Source organism: Callospermophilus lateralis, chromosome X, assembly GCF_048772815.1.
Source record: "Callospermophilus lateralis isolate mCalLat2 chromosome X, mCalLat2.hap1, whole genome shotgun sequence".
NCBI lineage: Eukaryota > Metazoa > Chordata > Mammalia > Rodentia > Sciuridae > Callospermophilus > Callospermophilus lateralis.
In genome coordinates, this window is record NC_135325.1 from 37,826,881 (window position 1) to 37,843,300 (window position 16,420).

A 16,420-nucleotide genomic window follows, 5' to 3' on the forward strand; every position below is an offset into this window, starting at 1 on the left:
ACCTCCAAGAGAAAAGAGTGGTAGGGAAAGTGGATCCCAAAGCCCGTGCCCTACCGGCTGGAGAGAGAGAGGGCCTATTATCAGGAGCTTGAAGGATGAGAGGAGGAGAGGTTTAAGTCTTCCATAGGAGACAGACAATTATGCCCCACGCAGGTGGTGGTCAGCTCGGATTATATTCAATTTATTTACTTTTCCTTTCTCCCCCCCCCTTCCTTCCTGCCTATCTTTCAGCATTTGCAAAACATGCTCTTGTGGTGAGCACACCCGAAGCCTATATGTGGGTAAGTAGAGAGATTCCCATTTTTGCATGGTGAGTACCTGACCATAACCACCACCATGCTTCTGGATAAAAAGAGAACATTCCCTTACACTAAACAGATGAAACTAATTAAGTCATGTTTTCTAATTCTTATTTATTATTCTCCAATCACAGAAATGGCATGCTAGGCACTGAGAGGTTAGGTCAGCTCCCCAGAGTCACTGTTGTGGTTGACTCCCACAACAGTTAATGATCAGCATGTCCCAAACTGAAACTGTCCACGCCCACCCTCTGCACACCTTTTTCTCCAAGACACCACCTTTTGGTTTTGGTGGGGTTTGTTTGTTTGTTTTACATTTTATTTAGAGACAGGGCATCAGTGAGTTGCTTAAGGCCTGGTTGAGTTGCTGAGGCTGGCTTTTAACTCATGATCCTCCTGCCTCAGCCTCCCCAGCCGCTGGGATTACAGGTATTTGCCATCACGCCTAGCTGCAGTTTCTGTTTTACCTAGGGAGTAGATGGCTGGAAAAGCTTACTGACTTGGCACATGATGAAGATTCCTTACAGATTTCCCAGATCGACTGACTAATTGGAATAGGTCTGAGAGCTGGGCTTCCGGGGCAAGTTTTACTGAGAATTACAATACACAATGGTAAGTGTGGAAGGCCACAGTTTAATTTGATAGACCTCAGTAATCACTTCACTGTGTATGTAGTGCAAAACATCATGTCGTATGCCTTAATTATATAAGATAAAAATAAGCTTAAAGAATAGTGACACCTACGTAAATAGTAATAAAGGCATATGTGTAAAAGATTTCAAGGAAGAGAATAGCATACATTCACAAAGATCTCCCCTTCATTCATATGGACCCAATGTTGCATTTGCCTTTGGAATTTGCAGTTGCGGCTATAATTTTTGTACCATGATGAGATGCAGGCTGGAGGTCTCTTTTGCAGTGGAGAGTTAAGTAGTAGAATCAAGGAAAGAATCTGTCACTTTATAGCCTCCTTGACCAAGGAAATTAAGTAAACAAGATCTGATCTGCCCTTGATAACGACTGTTTTGGTGTGATGATGGTCCACGGCAGGTTCCGTCTTAGATGCAGTCTGAGCTTTCTGTAGTGACAAAGCATTCTAACTGAGACAGAGAAATGAGTCTGACATAACTTTCCTATGTGTATATATGTGAATGCACCACAGTGAATCTCAACATGGTGTCCGTCCACAAGACTGGGATTTTAATTAGAATAAGATATATACCACGCTTGTTTAAGTATCTCAAAATGGAGTCTGCTGTCTTGTACAACTAAAAAGAAAGTATACTAGCCGAGCTGTCCTCCCTTTGCCAGGGTGTGGGTCAGCAGGAGGCCAAGGTCATCAGTCTTGACTCGGGGACCCTCCAAGGGACTCTGCAGTGCTTGCATGCAACTCGTCATTTATCTTTTACTAAGGATGCCATCCGCTTCCCACATGAGATTCTGTGTCTGTTTTACACCATCCACTAGAGAAGTCGGGTCCACAGCTGGTTCTATCTGCAACATAGTACACCGTGAGCATGAATTTTGTTCACCGAAGCCCAGTGTAATTCCTCTTAGCACACCTAAGCGTGAAATGAAGTATGTGCTGTGGACAGGGGAACAATAAATAAGAAAAGGTGGAAATGGCACCAGTCCCACCACCACCATTCTCAACCTCATCCTGCCTGGAGTGTAAGCTAGAATCCCAGGGGCCCTAGCATTTGGTTCTGCATAGCAAAGGGAGACAAACAGTAAGAAGTTGGGTTGCTGATGCAGAAGAGCCTGGGTCTGGGATTCACATCCCAGTTCTGTCCAATTTTATAGCCAGGCCTCTTTCCAGGTACAGCAAAACGGTCTGTTTGGGTTTCAGAGCTGCCTACCGAGATGCAGATACCGTGCTGTGATTGGATGGTCCTTGTTGTTCCGACACCAAGTGCATCTGAGAAACATGGGCCCCCATCAGGTGAAGCCACCCTGAGGGTTCTAGGACACTCGGTGTCTGCCCTCCCAGGAGCCGCTGTGACCCGACAGCCCTGGAGTCTCTTTGGTGGGAAAGGTTGGCTTCAGCTTACAGTGGCACAGGGCTTTCTCTTCCAGCAGGAAATCTTCAGTTCCACCCTCAAATTATGTCTCACTCTGTTTAATCTCGTTCCCTGACAGATAATAGGAATTCAGAGGCAAACAGTGCCAGAAGAAATGTTTGTAATGGCTTCAACACAGCCCTGGAGTCCACCAGACACCGAAGCATAGTGATGTGGGGCCCAACGGACTGAGGATGGATGTCTAGCTCTGTTCTTCAGCTCTCCCCATTCTATGATGTGGATAATCAGAGCACCTATCTGCTACGCCGACCCCTCCCTGGTGAGTGTGGCCCGAGCAAACCCTCCCCGACACCCTGTAGGTGAGTGTGAGTTGCCCTTCTTTATGTTCGTGGGGTGCTGTGGCTTAAACTCTGGCATCGTTCTTCTCCCACCACACCAGAGTGTGTGTGGGGGGGTGTCCTCAGCCTGCAAAGGTACTGTCTGTGTCATCCCTGCATGCTCCTTCCCATCTCCTTGCCCAGCAAGTGCTTAGAACTTGCTTATTTAGTGATTGAAGAACTTTGAGCAAAGTTACTTGGACAGAAACGGATAGCTGTTATAGTTACAGTTATTTCTGCAGCAGAAACGACAATGAACAAAGGGTTCCCCTGTGCTTGGATTGTCTTCCGCCAGGGTGGAAAGGAAGATCGTGGTTTCATCCCATGTCTAATTCTGGAACTCTGAGGAAAGAGGTTCCAAATATTGTGAGTATATGTTGGGCAGTCTCTTGGTCCATCAGGCTCCAGTCTAGCCTCCCAGTAGTATTGCTCTGGTCCGTCACCAGAGTTTCTCAAGTGTCTGGTGCACATAGTAGACCCCTGTTCAGCAGGACGACTACTGAGTGAATTTGGGCCTGGTATTTGAGTATGTGGTACTATGGCTAGAGCACAGATGTCCCTTGAGTCAAGGCTGTGGACGGTATGAAGATGCCAGTGAGGTCCCCATGGGCTCTCTCAGCCTTACCTGGTTGTGGTCCTAGCTTTTTGCCCAAACCCTCCTGTTTGCTGATTTCTCTTGCCCCACCTCTCTCCTTTCCCCACACCTTGCCTTTCCTGGGCATCTGTGACCCTCTGTCGTCCTTTACTGTCCGGCTGATAAGAGCCGAAGCTTCTTCGTCTCACAGCAGCCTGGCCCTCTGACCCTCACACTTTCAGCCTTCTTCTCAGCTCTTCCCCACTCTAGGCTACTCTGGTATCCTTGCAGTGTGTCTGCACTGTTTCGGCAAGCTCTGCCTCAGCCAGCTGTTCTCTCTGTGAGGAAAACCCTGACCCCAGGTGTCTGCTTGACTGAATCTTCTTCCTCTTCTCATCTGTGTCAAAATGTCTCCTTCTCCATGGGGACTCTAGTTACTCTGTTTGATACTCGCACCTGCAGCTCACTTGTCCATTTCAATATTTCTGATTCAATAGCATTTCTTCCCCTCCCTACCCTCTCTCTGAAAAATCATTTGTTAACTTATTAAAGGCCATGCTCTGTGTTGGAGACTTTCCAAAAAAAAAAAAAAATCGAGGCCTTCTCGTCTTTCGTAAATCAGAAACAGAGCTGATTTCATGCTCATCCTGCCCAGAAAGCAGTTCCTTTTCTCAGGGTTTGCCTGTTAATAGAAACCTAAAGGACCGGTAGATAACCTGAGAGGGTTCAGGTGCCACCTTGGAGGCCCTATCTTTTGTCCCTCCAGAGTGGTTTTGAAGGGTCGGTTTGGTCCCTTTGCCATAACCCTGATCAGAGTCAACCCAGCTGACCTTTAACAGCACTGAAAGGTACCAAAGAAGCCACTAGGGTAGCTGGAGATTGATGAGTCTTACCTTAATATCACAAGGTTTTTAGTACTCACTGATGGGAGCAGATTTTGCTACCTTGTAGCAAATTTTACCTCTCCTTCACCTTAGCTATTGTGAAAAGAAATACCATTCTTCTGTGATTTTCAGTTAGTTCCTTCAGTTGTTAATTTTTTAGATGACACTGATAGTGACATTTCCACTATCTCGCAATATGTTCTTTGCAAATAGCTCTTTAAATTCTTCAGCTAAAATCATCTTTTAAATCATAATCTTAGAAACCAGGTAGTAGCTTTCTCGCCTCTTCAGTTTCCCTAAGGCATCGGTATTATGCTGTCACATATGCATATGTGTGTGTACCATGTACATCTTTATCTCATGTCCTGCAGCTGGCCTTCATGGCATGCCAGCTAAGAAAAATGCTGTCACCCATGGTGATGGGTGTTTTCAGGCTTGGGTAGTAGGTGAGTTTCTGTTGACAGTCTTAGTGAAACACAAAACTCCTCATTTGTTTTCTTCAGCTTTCCTCCCAGTTATACCTTTACACTTTGATTAGAATATGACGACTTGGAGATTTTGAACAGCAAGCTTCATGGTGGGAATCAGGCCCTTTAAGTCATGTGTTAGCTGTGCAGAGAGAGAGAAGGATTATGGGACAACAGCAGGGAAGGAGGGTAAGAGAAATGTGAGGTTCACTGGGAGCACTAGAAGACAGCAAGCCTTCCAAAGGTGTTACCAGTGTCTCGTGACAGCCTAGGCCATGACCATGGTGAAGGCAGACACTGGCAGGAGCACCATAGCTATGGGAATACCACGGCTCCCATTCACCTCTACATCTCTTCAGTCCATTCTGCACTATAACCTGTGCTGCACTTACAGTGTCAGAGCATAGGCTGCATTATGAAAGGGGTCTAGAGTAGGTTCTTTAGGCCTTCAACACTTACGAAGAGTATGTTATTGCCCTCCTGGAGGTGCCCATCCAGGGCCACAGTCCCATTCTCTTTGCTGCGGCTGATGTAGATGTCCCTATCATTGGAGACAAATGTGAAGCAGGAACTCTACCTCTGAGTCACATCCCCAGGTCCCTGGGCAGGGATTTCTGTCAATTCTGTTCCCAGATGAACCCTAGCTCTGCACGCTGCCCTGGCTCAGAGAAGACCATCCACAGGGTTTGTCGCTGGAAGGGTCGTGTGTCCTTTCCCACTGGACTGAGACCCTGTTGGGTCCTAGTTTCCCCCATCTGGTAGGGGCCTCAGTGTGCTCAGGCCAGGTCGCTGTGTGGCAGCAGCTGCATCAGTCTGAGGCACAAGTATTGCCGAACAGTTCTGTCATCTGAGTCTCAAGGCTGCCCGGTTTCGTTTCAAACCCCACACACTGACTTTCCAGAAATTTTAATTTAGTCAGCATTTTGGCCCTAGTTTGGAGCCTCAAGTCATTCCTTGAAGTGGTAAGTTGAAAACAAACCGCGTCACCTTAGGAAACACTCAGGAGAGCAGTGTGATTAATGTGGTTGGGTGACTGTGAGATGCTTTGAACTGTGTGTGTGCACTTGTTTCCCTCATCCCTTTTTCTCATTTTCAACCTTTTTTGTGTTTCAAGAGTAAGCAGAAGATTTCTACCTCCCCCAGTGCTCAGATGACTTGCCCCCAAAGGATCTCACTGTTAAATAACAGTGAGACGATTCCCATGTCTGTTACAGAGGGGAGGCTCAACACACATCTATGAAGTTCCCATTGGCCTTATGGAATTGGAGAATAAGAGAAGTTAGGAACGTCATGGGGTGTGACTCCCTGTCCCCTGACCCTGCAGGTGAGAAGGCTTCCCCAGACTTCACCCCTCCAGAGACTGGCATCTGGGCTCCACAGCGAATAGTGCTCTGAGGCCAAGGTGCAAGGTGAGTCCCACAAAGCTCAGTTGTCATTAAGAAGGAAGTTTCCCCAGCATGTGATAGGCAAGGTGCTCTTGTATGTGATCCTGGAGGCACTGTCCTCGATACTCTACAGGTTTGGGAACACATGCGGTAGAAGCAAGGGGTTGCTTGTCCTCCAACAGAGGGTGTTTTGCTTCCTGCTCTGGTACAATTGGCTTGAAACACTAATCCTGGCAGTTGAAGAGAACATCCCATTCTCCACTTGCCTTGTTATCCCATTGTGCGCAACGTGGAAATGGCTTGGGTTGTTATCAGGAACCTGTCATGTCACCATGTTCCAAGTTGCCAGAGAAGGAACCAAGAGTTCTGTCTCTGAACCTCTCTCTCATGTGGCAGTGTATAACGTGTGGTTAGTCAGAAGTTAATACGATGAAACCATGGGTATCTTAGAGATGGAGGTGATCTTATGGGATAGTTCACTATCATCGGCCCTACCCACATTTCTGGTAAATGATCTGTACACTTTCATCCTGCATTTCCTGCTGGACAGTAGGGCCCATCCTCTTTCCCTGGCCAGAGATGGCCTTTCACGGCATCCCTTTCTTTTCCCCAGCCCCAACTTCTGATTTCAGAGGTGTCCAATGGGAGGAAGGGTCCGAAGGGGTCTGGATACAGTGCCGTCAGGAAGGTGCTCCCAAGAGCTAGTGTCTTCTCTTAGCCAGCAGTGTCCTGGGATCCAGGCCCTTAATTGTGTGGGTGATGAGCTGCAGCGGTGCCTCTGCCTTGGTTACTTTCTGGGTGTCGTGAGGCCTAGAAGGAAGCAGACCATAATACCCCAGGACAGGATGGGTATGTCCCGTTCGTACTTGGGTGGGGGGCCCGTTTTCCCTTGTCACTGAGATTTCCTCAGCTGTGGCTGAGGGAGGTGCCTTGTCTTTCTAAAGAGCAGCAGGATTCTCAACCCAGGGCAGGGTCTGAAGGAAGCTGACTAAACTGAACATTTAGATAAGGAATGTGGGCTTTGGGGAGCTGAAGTGAACGAAGTCTCAGGATAACCTCTCACTGTTTCTGGACAGTTGTGAAAATGAAACATCAGGAGGAGGTCAAAAACTTCCTGTCTGAACTTGGGAATGTGACAATGTCTCTCTTCCCAGAGTGGAACCTGCTCATAGCTCAGGTGTTTGAGACCCTGGAATACAGAACAAAAGGCAGACCATGCCTGTCTCTGTGACACAGATCTTCCCTCAGCTCAGAACCATCACACCTTGGACATGAACTTCCAGCTACTTCAGGGACCTCACCCTATAAGTCACCAAACCCCAAGCATCCCAGTGCCACACAGAACCCAGAACTCAATCCAGGAAAGCACAACTCACAGACGTCAAATCTTTGGGCACATAATACCTCACACTTGACTGAACCTAGATTGCTCAGCTCAATGAATGAGGCCAGGGACTCAGAAGAACCCTGAGATGTCCAGTTCTGAAGTATAGACTCAACTGCATGCCGACAACTTCATAACTCACGACTTAAAAACCCAAATAGCTCCCAGACCTCCCACCCTGGGCATACAAATCCACAAAAACTTGGATCCCTACCCTGGAATGCAGGCACATGCACATCTGAGAGGACTGGTACTGAAAACACAAGAGACCTCATGCATGAGGGTATGTGTAACCGACATCTCAGGGAAGTCAGAGCCTGGTGCACAAAGCCCAAAGTTTGCAAACCAGGAAATGGTCAACCCCTCAAAATTGCAGCAAGCTCAGTCCCTGGGATACAGACTTATGATTGGGTCACAGAGGTCACATTCAGGATCCAGAATCAAAAAAGATCAGACACCCTTGTTTTGGATAACATCTGTGATCTCATGAGCATAGGGTGAGGAATGTCGGGTTGCATCACATTTTCCATATCGCTACTCTGCAGAGCTCAAACCCTAATTCTGGACGTGCAGAACAAAAACTGCAGAGAATGTATATGGTAGACACAGCACCTAAAACAGATCACACACCTCACACACCAGCACACACATTTATAAAGAACCCTGAGATCCTTCACTCTGGACACAAGCCACTCAGGGCTCAACAGATCTCACATCCTGCACAGACATCCTGAAACTATTCAGACAACTGATAACCTGTAATGGGCCAGGGACCTCTCAGTCTGGACAGAGACCTTGAAACAACTCAGTGATGTGATGGATGGCCTTAGTGACACCCACAATGTCACCCCTTCCAGGATCCATGCTAAATAGGGCCACAGCCGTGTTTCTCCCAGTCTCCTGAGTGAGACACAGGGGTGGAATGAAAGAGAAGGGAGGGCCAGGCATGGTGGTGCATGCCTGTAATCCCAGCAGTTTGGGAGGCAGAGACAGGAGGCTTGTGAGTCCAAAGCCAGCCTCAGCAATTTATCAAGACACTATGCAACTCAGTTCAGCCCTCTCTGTAAATAAAATACAAAAATTGGGCTGAGGCTGTGGATTAGTGGTTGAGTGCCCCTGAGTTGAATCCCCACTACCGAGAGAGAGAAATAGAAGAGAATGAGAATGAACCCCTACATCTGGGCCCTGGTCCAAGCACCTGAGTATCCTTTTCCAGGGGATGAAGACCCAGGTTCTGCCCTCAGAGGCTGCTTCTGGGCAGTGATTCACATATACCAAGGCCTGATGCACCCTGGAGTCCTGTGCCTGCCAGCTTGGGGATATGTTCTAGGTTAAGATGTCTTGTGCCATCCTGGAATTGAACCCTCACTGCCCTCAGGCCTGAGATGCCCTTATGCCACAGAATCACTCTTTGGGTAAGGAGAGGCTGAGTGTATCTCTGTGAACCACAATGGTCTTCTAGTGGTCATAGCAGAGCTGATTCTTCTGGGAACCCGCCTCCAGCTCAACAGTGGACCTCCTGCCCAGCATCCTGTTCACCCTGAATGGTGTCCTTCTGACTCTTGAGCATGTAGATCCAGGAGCCCCTTGATTTCCTCTGCCCTCCTCAACCCTGAACAGATGGCCCTCTGCAGATCTTTTGAGCATGAATGACTCAAGATTAAAGGGGGAGATGGTGAAAGTGTTTGCCGCAGAGTGCCAGGGCTATATGGCACAGACCGCACAACCCCGCCCCCTCATCAACCCCTCACTCCCAGTCCTTTCTGTCCTCTGAGTATGCTTGTCCCCTCCTCCCAATTCATAAATCAGGTATAAAGGGAATGGGGTGTGAGGGTCTCTGAACTTACGCATAGCTTGGTGTAAGTTGACATAGAGCAGATATATTCCCGCACATAGACCATGAGAGCAACCCTGGTATAGGACTATTTATTCATGGGCAGTCACAGCTGGGAGGCTGTGCTGTTTTGGGACTGAGGCTGATGTGGCCTTGCTGGTGGGCCTCATCTTCTTGGGAGACACACACTGGCTCATATCTGATTCCCTGGTGGATCTCCATTCCATTCCCTGAGGATTCAGTCTCATACCTGCAGTGTTTCTGGAGACGTTTGAACAAAGTCAGGGCTTAATTGATGCCTGCTGATAAATTCGTTCCCTTAAGAATTCACCTAAGCCCTAATTACCAAGATGCTGTCAACATCTCTGCTGCCTAATGCCTAAAAACACATCATTTAAGCATTTACTTTTTATGGATCAGGTTGCCGTCTCCCTGGAGGAATCAGGACTGGTTCTGGAGTCACCCAGTCCCCTTTGAACTGCACCCACGGGTATTCTGGGGAACATATTTCTGACTGTGAATGGTTTTCTTGGTGTGTCTGTAAACTGATATTGGGCTTTCGGATCAATATAATGGGATCCAATAAGCATTTGTCAATGAGCCAGTGATCTTACTGACCTGGTAATACCTTCAGTCTTTTGTACTGGTGAGTCAACTGAGGTCCCAGGGTAGGATCCTGAAGTCTCCCAATCCACCTCCACTTTGCTATTTGAAGCCCCACCTTTAGGGCTATAAGCTTCCAAACCAGGACGACACCCCTGACACCCAGACCATGCATGCTCTTGAACCTGGAAGATTGTGAATGGGTAATCACATTAACCAAATAGGTTTTAGTGTCATCCTTAGTTTCTGCCCTGCTGCTCCACCCTGGAACCATTCACTTATCTCTTCGCCCTTATTCTTGGCAGCACTAGGGCTGGATCTGTAGAGCCAAGTAGCTGGGGCCATAAATGGAATGATGGTGACCTGAGAGGCTGCAGAGGCCTCACCCTGACTAGATGTATGGAGGTTCCTCCTTGGTGGGGAGCCCAATACACATGATGCAGAATGGTTTATTTTAAAATACAAGGCTCCCTTTCCCAGTGGTCTTTCCCAAAGTGTACTGCTTCATCAGGGCCTTTAGTGGTACATTTCAGTGCAGGGAGGTTTCACCCACCCTCTTCATCCAGCCTGTTCCTTCTCAGTGTCCCCAGTGTCTATGATTCTCCCAGAAGGGACAGTTTCAAGCTATTTCTTTTTAAAATTGTTTTTATTGGTGCATTATCATTGTACATAATAGTGGGGTTCCTTTGACCTAGTCATATGTGCGTAGAATATAAGTTGCTCCTTTTCAGTCCCTGGTGCTAAGTTTAGGCTGTTTCTAATGAGTCTTTTCATCTCTATCCCCCACCCCACCCCCGCAGTACATCCAATGGGTGTTGCCTTTGTGATCCTGACACTGCTCAGTGGAGGATTCCATTCCCATCTCACTTCTCCTAATATTGTCTAATGGGCCACACGAGTTGCATATTCCTGTTCTTGTAGAGTGCCTAGTGTAGAGTCCGGCCTCCTAGCTAGAACCCCTGCCCCAGGAGTGGTACTTAGGATGTCAAGAATGGGACATTGCTTCCCGTCCCCACTGACAGAACTCTGAATCAACAAGACAACTGCATGCATCGATCATTAAATTCTACCACCTCCCCCTCAGTAGAGGGAGACTGTTGTTCAATATATTCTTTGCTTTCTCCCCAGCACCTAGAACCGTGTCAGGCACAGAATAGGCCCTCCATTGATGTTGTTAAGGAAAGCATCCTTTGACCTGGCAATTCCATGGCCAAGGGTATGTCCTAGGAATGCATAGTTTGTCCTGACCATAGCGCCTTTCTCCATGGCATGGTATTAATGGAGAGTAGCAAGAAGGAGATGCTCATACCTACCCAGTGTGTGTGTTTTCATGCACGTGCAAATGTGTGTGTGTTAACGTGTATATGTGCACACTTGGGAGCATGTGTGTGTGCATGTATGTACGTACACAGATCTCACATGCAGGGACTAGAAAACTTACTATTAGTGTCAATTATACTCCCCAAGGAGATCTTATGACTCGTTGCAATCCCTATCAAAATTCTAATTACTTACCTCCCTAAATTACCAAGACGGTGCTATAATTCTAATGAAATGAAAGTCTCCCGCAAAGACGATGTAGAGAAAAAGGAACACTTTTACACTGTTGGTGGGATTGTAAATTAGTGCAACTACTATGGAAATCACAGTGGAGGGCCCTGAAAAGACTAGGCATGGAAATCCCGTATGACCCAAGTATATCACTCCTTGGTATTTTTCCTGAATTAAAATCATACTATAGTGGTATGTGCATACCCATGTTTATAGCAGCACAACTCACAATAACCAAACTATTGAACTAGGCTAGTTGTCCAATGGATGAATGGGTAAAGAAAATGTGGTATGTGTACTCAATGTGAGTTAATTATTAAGCCATAAAGAAAAGTGAAAGTATGTCATTTGCAGGAAAATGGATGGAACTAGAGACATTATGTTAAGCAAAGTAAGTCAAACTCCAACCATAAAAGGAGCTATGTTTTCACTTATATACAGAAGCTAGAGAGGAAAAAGGAAAAGAAAGGTGGAAATGAAAGTTTGGTCTGTACAGGAAAGGGACCAAGGAGTGGGAGGTGGGGATGGAAGGAGGGAGTGCTTGGGGGGTGATATTGGCCAAATTATATTGTTGTGTGCATGTACAAGTATATACCATCAAATACCACCATTATGTACAATTCTAAAGCCCTAATAAAAATGTAGGGGAAAAGGCTTCCACAATAGCCAAAACAATCTTGAAACACAACAAAGTTGCAAGATTCACCCTCCCTGACTTGAAAACCTACTATAGATTTACTGCAGTCAAGACAGTATGGTACTGACATAATTTTAGATAGTGGCGTAAAATGGAGTTTTCTGAAAGCCGTATTTCTGTGGTCAACTTATTTTTTGTCAAGGATGCAAAGCCTGTTACCTAGTAAAAAAGTCTTTTCAGTGGATTGTCTTGGCATAACCTGTATGTCCATACACAAAGGAATGAATTTAGAACTGTATCTCACACTGTCTACAATTAAAATGAATTACAGACCTAAATGTAAGACTTTAAAATTATCGGAAGAAAACAGACATAAGTCTTCAAAAACCTTGGTTTAGGCAACAGTTTACTAGATGTGACATGGATGCACAAACAACCCAAGGCAAAATAGATAATGTGGCATCATCAAAATTTCAACTTTTATACTTCCAAGAATACCATCAAGAAAGTGAAACGTCAACCCAAAGTATAAGAAAAAAGTTTTGCAAATCATGTGATAAAGAACTTCTATCTATAAAACACACTCACTCACCTCTCAACTCAATAGAAAGGAAAACCCAATTAGAAGATGGGCAAAGAATCTAAATACAGTTTGTCCAGGGAAGATATCCAAATGGATGATAAGCACATGAAAAGGAGCTCCATATCATTAGCTTCAGGGAAATGTGTCTATGAGTCAGTCATGTTGAGATAGCACTTTATACCTGCTAGGATGTTTTCCAAAAAACATGTTGGTTAAGTATGTGAAGAAAGTGAAACCCTCGTAAGATGCTGGTTGGAATGTAAAATGATGCAGTCAGTTTGGAAACGGTTCCACAAAATCAAATACAGAGCATCATGTGGCCCGGTATTCCACTTCTTGGTACATATCCCCCCAAAATGAAAACTTATGTCCACACAAAAACTTGTGTATGCATGTGAATTGGGAAGACAACCTCAGGTCTCTATCTATCAGTACTAAATTAAACCACCTCCCCCTCAGTAGAATTGTATATTGTTGGCTCTATTTCTTTCTCTTTCCCTATCACCTAGAATAGTGTGAGGCACAAAGTAGGCCCTCCATTGATTTTAATTAGGAAAGAGTCCTTTGACCTGGCAATTCTATGTCCAAAAATGTGTATTAGGGGAGCAATTGAAAATCTGTACAATGGTATGAAGAGGACATTACTTGTGGGGATAATAAGCTTAAATGGTTAATGATTGTAGTCAAGGTAAGTGAGAGATGAAATGTTCATATTGTGTGATGTAACATCCTCTGTACTTGAACCAGATAAAAGAACTGTTTTATCCTGGCCATAATGCTTTTCTTCATGTCATGCTGTTAATGGGGATTGGTCATTAGGAAAGGCATACAAACACACACACACGGGATGCTTACAAATGCAGAAAGCAAGGCCAACAAAATACCTAAAGTAATTGCAGCAGTCTCCTCTGATGATTATACTGATAGAGGCAAGATATGGACTGCTTATTTCATTTTTTGATGTAGTAGATTGTATTTGCCAAAAATCATCAAAATATACAAGTTTACATGTAGTTTTCCTTTTTAACATTTAATGTTATAAAGCTATAACTCAAGTACTGTAATATTCAAAAGGTTATGAGCCATCACAGTAACCATTTCTAGAATGCTATATTCTGATTGATTGATTGTCTGCACCTAAATTCATATTGAAGTTTGTTCTTAAATGAGGCAGTATTGGGTGTGGTGGGTCCCTTAAAAGTTATTTTAGGTGATGGGGCTGTGTTCTCATGAATAGACTAATTTTTTTTAATTTTAGGAATGGATTTGCTATAGAAGAAGTTGTGTGCTTTCATCTCTGCTACCTCACCAGAAATCAAGAAGATGCTGGCACAATGGTACTAGACCTCTGAGCCATGAACCAAAGTAAACCTTTTTTGTTTGTTTGTTTACATTACAGTCTTAGATATTTTGTTATAAAGAATGGATTAAAACATAGAACCCATCCCATATGGTTAACATCTCTTCCCCCTTCTCTATTCCCTTTGTGATTCATGTAATTATCTTCTTTTATTTACGGATTTGTGGATTCTATACATTTTATGTAAATAGAATAGTATACTGGTTCCTTTTGTTTCTGGCTTCTTTAAAGATAGTATAATGATTTTCAGTTTTCATGGGTCTTGAAGTATATATCAGTACTTTTATGGCTGAAAAATATTTCATTATGTGGATATACTACCACATTTGGTTTATATATTCATTAGTTGATGGACATTTGGGGGTGCTGATAGTCTGGCTATTATGAATAATGCTGCTTTGTACATGTATGTACAAGTTTCTGTAAACACATATTTTCATTTCTCTTTGGTATGTACCCAGGAGTGAAATCACTTGATCATGTTTAACTTTTTGAGGAAAAGCCAAACTGTTTTCTGTAACAGCTGTACCATTTTGCATTCCCACCAGTTTCTCCACATCTTTCTCAACATGTATTACATGTCATTTTTTAAAAATGGCTTTTAATATATTGGAGAATACATTGCCTAATCCAAAGTCACAATAATTTATTCCTGTGCTCTCTTTCAGGAGTTTTATAGTTTTAGCTCTTACCCTGGGATTTTGATTCATTTTTGCTAATTTTTGTCTACAGTATGATGTCAGAGTTGAAATTCATTATTTTGTATGTGGATATCCAGTTGTCCCAGCAACATTTCCTGATAATACTCTTTTCCCACTCAATTATCTTGGCATCCTTGTCAAAAATTAAGTCACTGTGTATGTGTGGGTTTATCTCTGGATTCTTTTTTTAAAAATATTTATTTTTTAGTTATAGGTGGGCACAATATCTTTATTTTACTTTATGTGGTGCCAAGGATCAAATCCAGTGCCTCACACATGCTAGGCGAGTGCTCTACCTGTAAGCCACAACCCCAGCCCTCTCTGGATTCTTAATTCTGTTCCATTGATCAGTAGGTCTATCTTTATGCCAGTGCCACACTGTCTTGTTTGCTGTAGCTTAGTAATAATTTCTGAAGTTCAAAAGTATAAGTCCTCCAACCTGGTTTTCTGTTTCAAGATTACTTAACCTGCGTTGGGTTGCTGGGATTTCCATATTCATTTTAGAATCAGCCTGTCAATTTCTGCAAAAACTGTAGTTGGAATTTTGATACAGATTACAGTGAATATGTATGTCAACTTTGCAAATATTGTCATTTTATTATTGAGTTTTCCAGTCCATGAACTCAAGGTGTCTTTCCATTTATTTAAGTCATCTTTAATGTCTTTCAACAGTGCTTTGTAATTTTCAGTGTACAACTTTTACACCTCCTTGGTTAAATTAATTCCTATGTATTTTATTCTTATGATTCTGCTGTAGCTGCAATTGTTTTCTTAATTATTTGTTTGCACTTCTCATTGCTAGTATATAAAAATACAATTGATTTTTGTATATTGGTCTTCCATCTTGTGGCCTGAATCTGAAGTTCTGTATTATACTAAAAATAAAATATAGGAATAATACAACTGAAGTCCAGCTAATGAAAATATTGATTCAGATACCAACACTCATGATGCCCTGACAGAAAAATACAATAAAGAAGGCATACTACAGAAGAACAAATTTAAAGTCATCAGATTTTTCATCAGAATCTATGTAACCCAGAATTTTGTTTTTGTTTTTATTTTTTGCCTTGCCAGGGATTGAACCTAGGGCCTCATCTTGTGCCCTACCACTGAGCTGTATCCCCAGCCCTGTAATTTTTAAAATGAAGGTTAAAAAAAAGTTTTTTAAACATCATTGCTAGCACATATCCCCTACAAGGGATTGTAGGGCATATTTTGCGGGGAGGCCAGGGATTGAACTCAGGGGCACTCAACCACTGAGCCATATCCCCAGCCTTATTTTGTGTTTTATTTAGAGACAGGATCTCACTGAGTTGCTTAGTGCCTCTCCATTGCTGAGGCTGCTTTGAACTTCAGATCCTCCAGTCTCAGCCTCATGACCCACTGGGATTATAGGCGTGTGCCATTGCACCTGGCTAAAACTGCTTCTTTTAAAGTTATACTACATACAATTTCCTTTTGAAGGATCAACCTCTTTTACCTTTTATTGACCTGCTTGGGACTTTATATGAGGTTTTATAAACTCAAATAATTCTAGATAAGTATTTAATATTTTTAAGTAATATTGCTATAATTAGGAGATCTTTGATCAGAAGGGAATTTGGATCCACACAAAAAACTGAATAGTGATAGAAAGAGCAAAATTGTGGAAAAAAAATAAATTTCTTTCTTTTTTCCACCGGGGATTAAACCCAGGACTGCTTAACCACTGAGCCACATCCCCAGCCATATATATATATATTTTTTTTTTTTTTTAT

At 43.8% G+C, this 16,420-nt stretch overlaps 1 long non-coding RNA gene across 2 annotated transcripts in view; it reads left to right on the forward strand.

The window, feature by feature from the left end:
* Positions 1–15,509, forward strand: part of LOC143639306 (uncharacterized) — a 17,971-nt gene extending 2,462 nt beyond the window's left edge. Inside the window, exons 2-7 of one of the 2 annotated variants that reach the window (XR_013154679.1) lie at positions 232–281; positions 771–911; positions 2,439–2,639; positions 2,943–3,063; positions 5,837–6,031; positions 13,858–15,509. This is a non-coding gene — a long non-coding RNA (uncharacterized LOC143639306). The remainder of the gene's footprint in view (positions 1–231; positions 282–770; positions 912–2,438; positions 2,640–2,942; positions 3,064–5,836; positions 6,032–13,857) is intronic. The other variant, XR_013154678.1, reaches the window with a different exon arrangement.
* Positions 15,510–16,420: the final 911 nt, after the last annotated feature.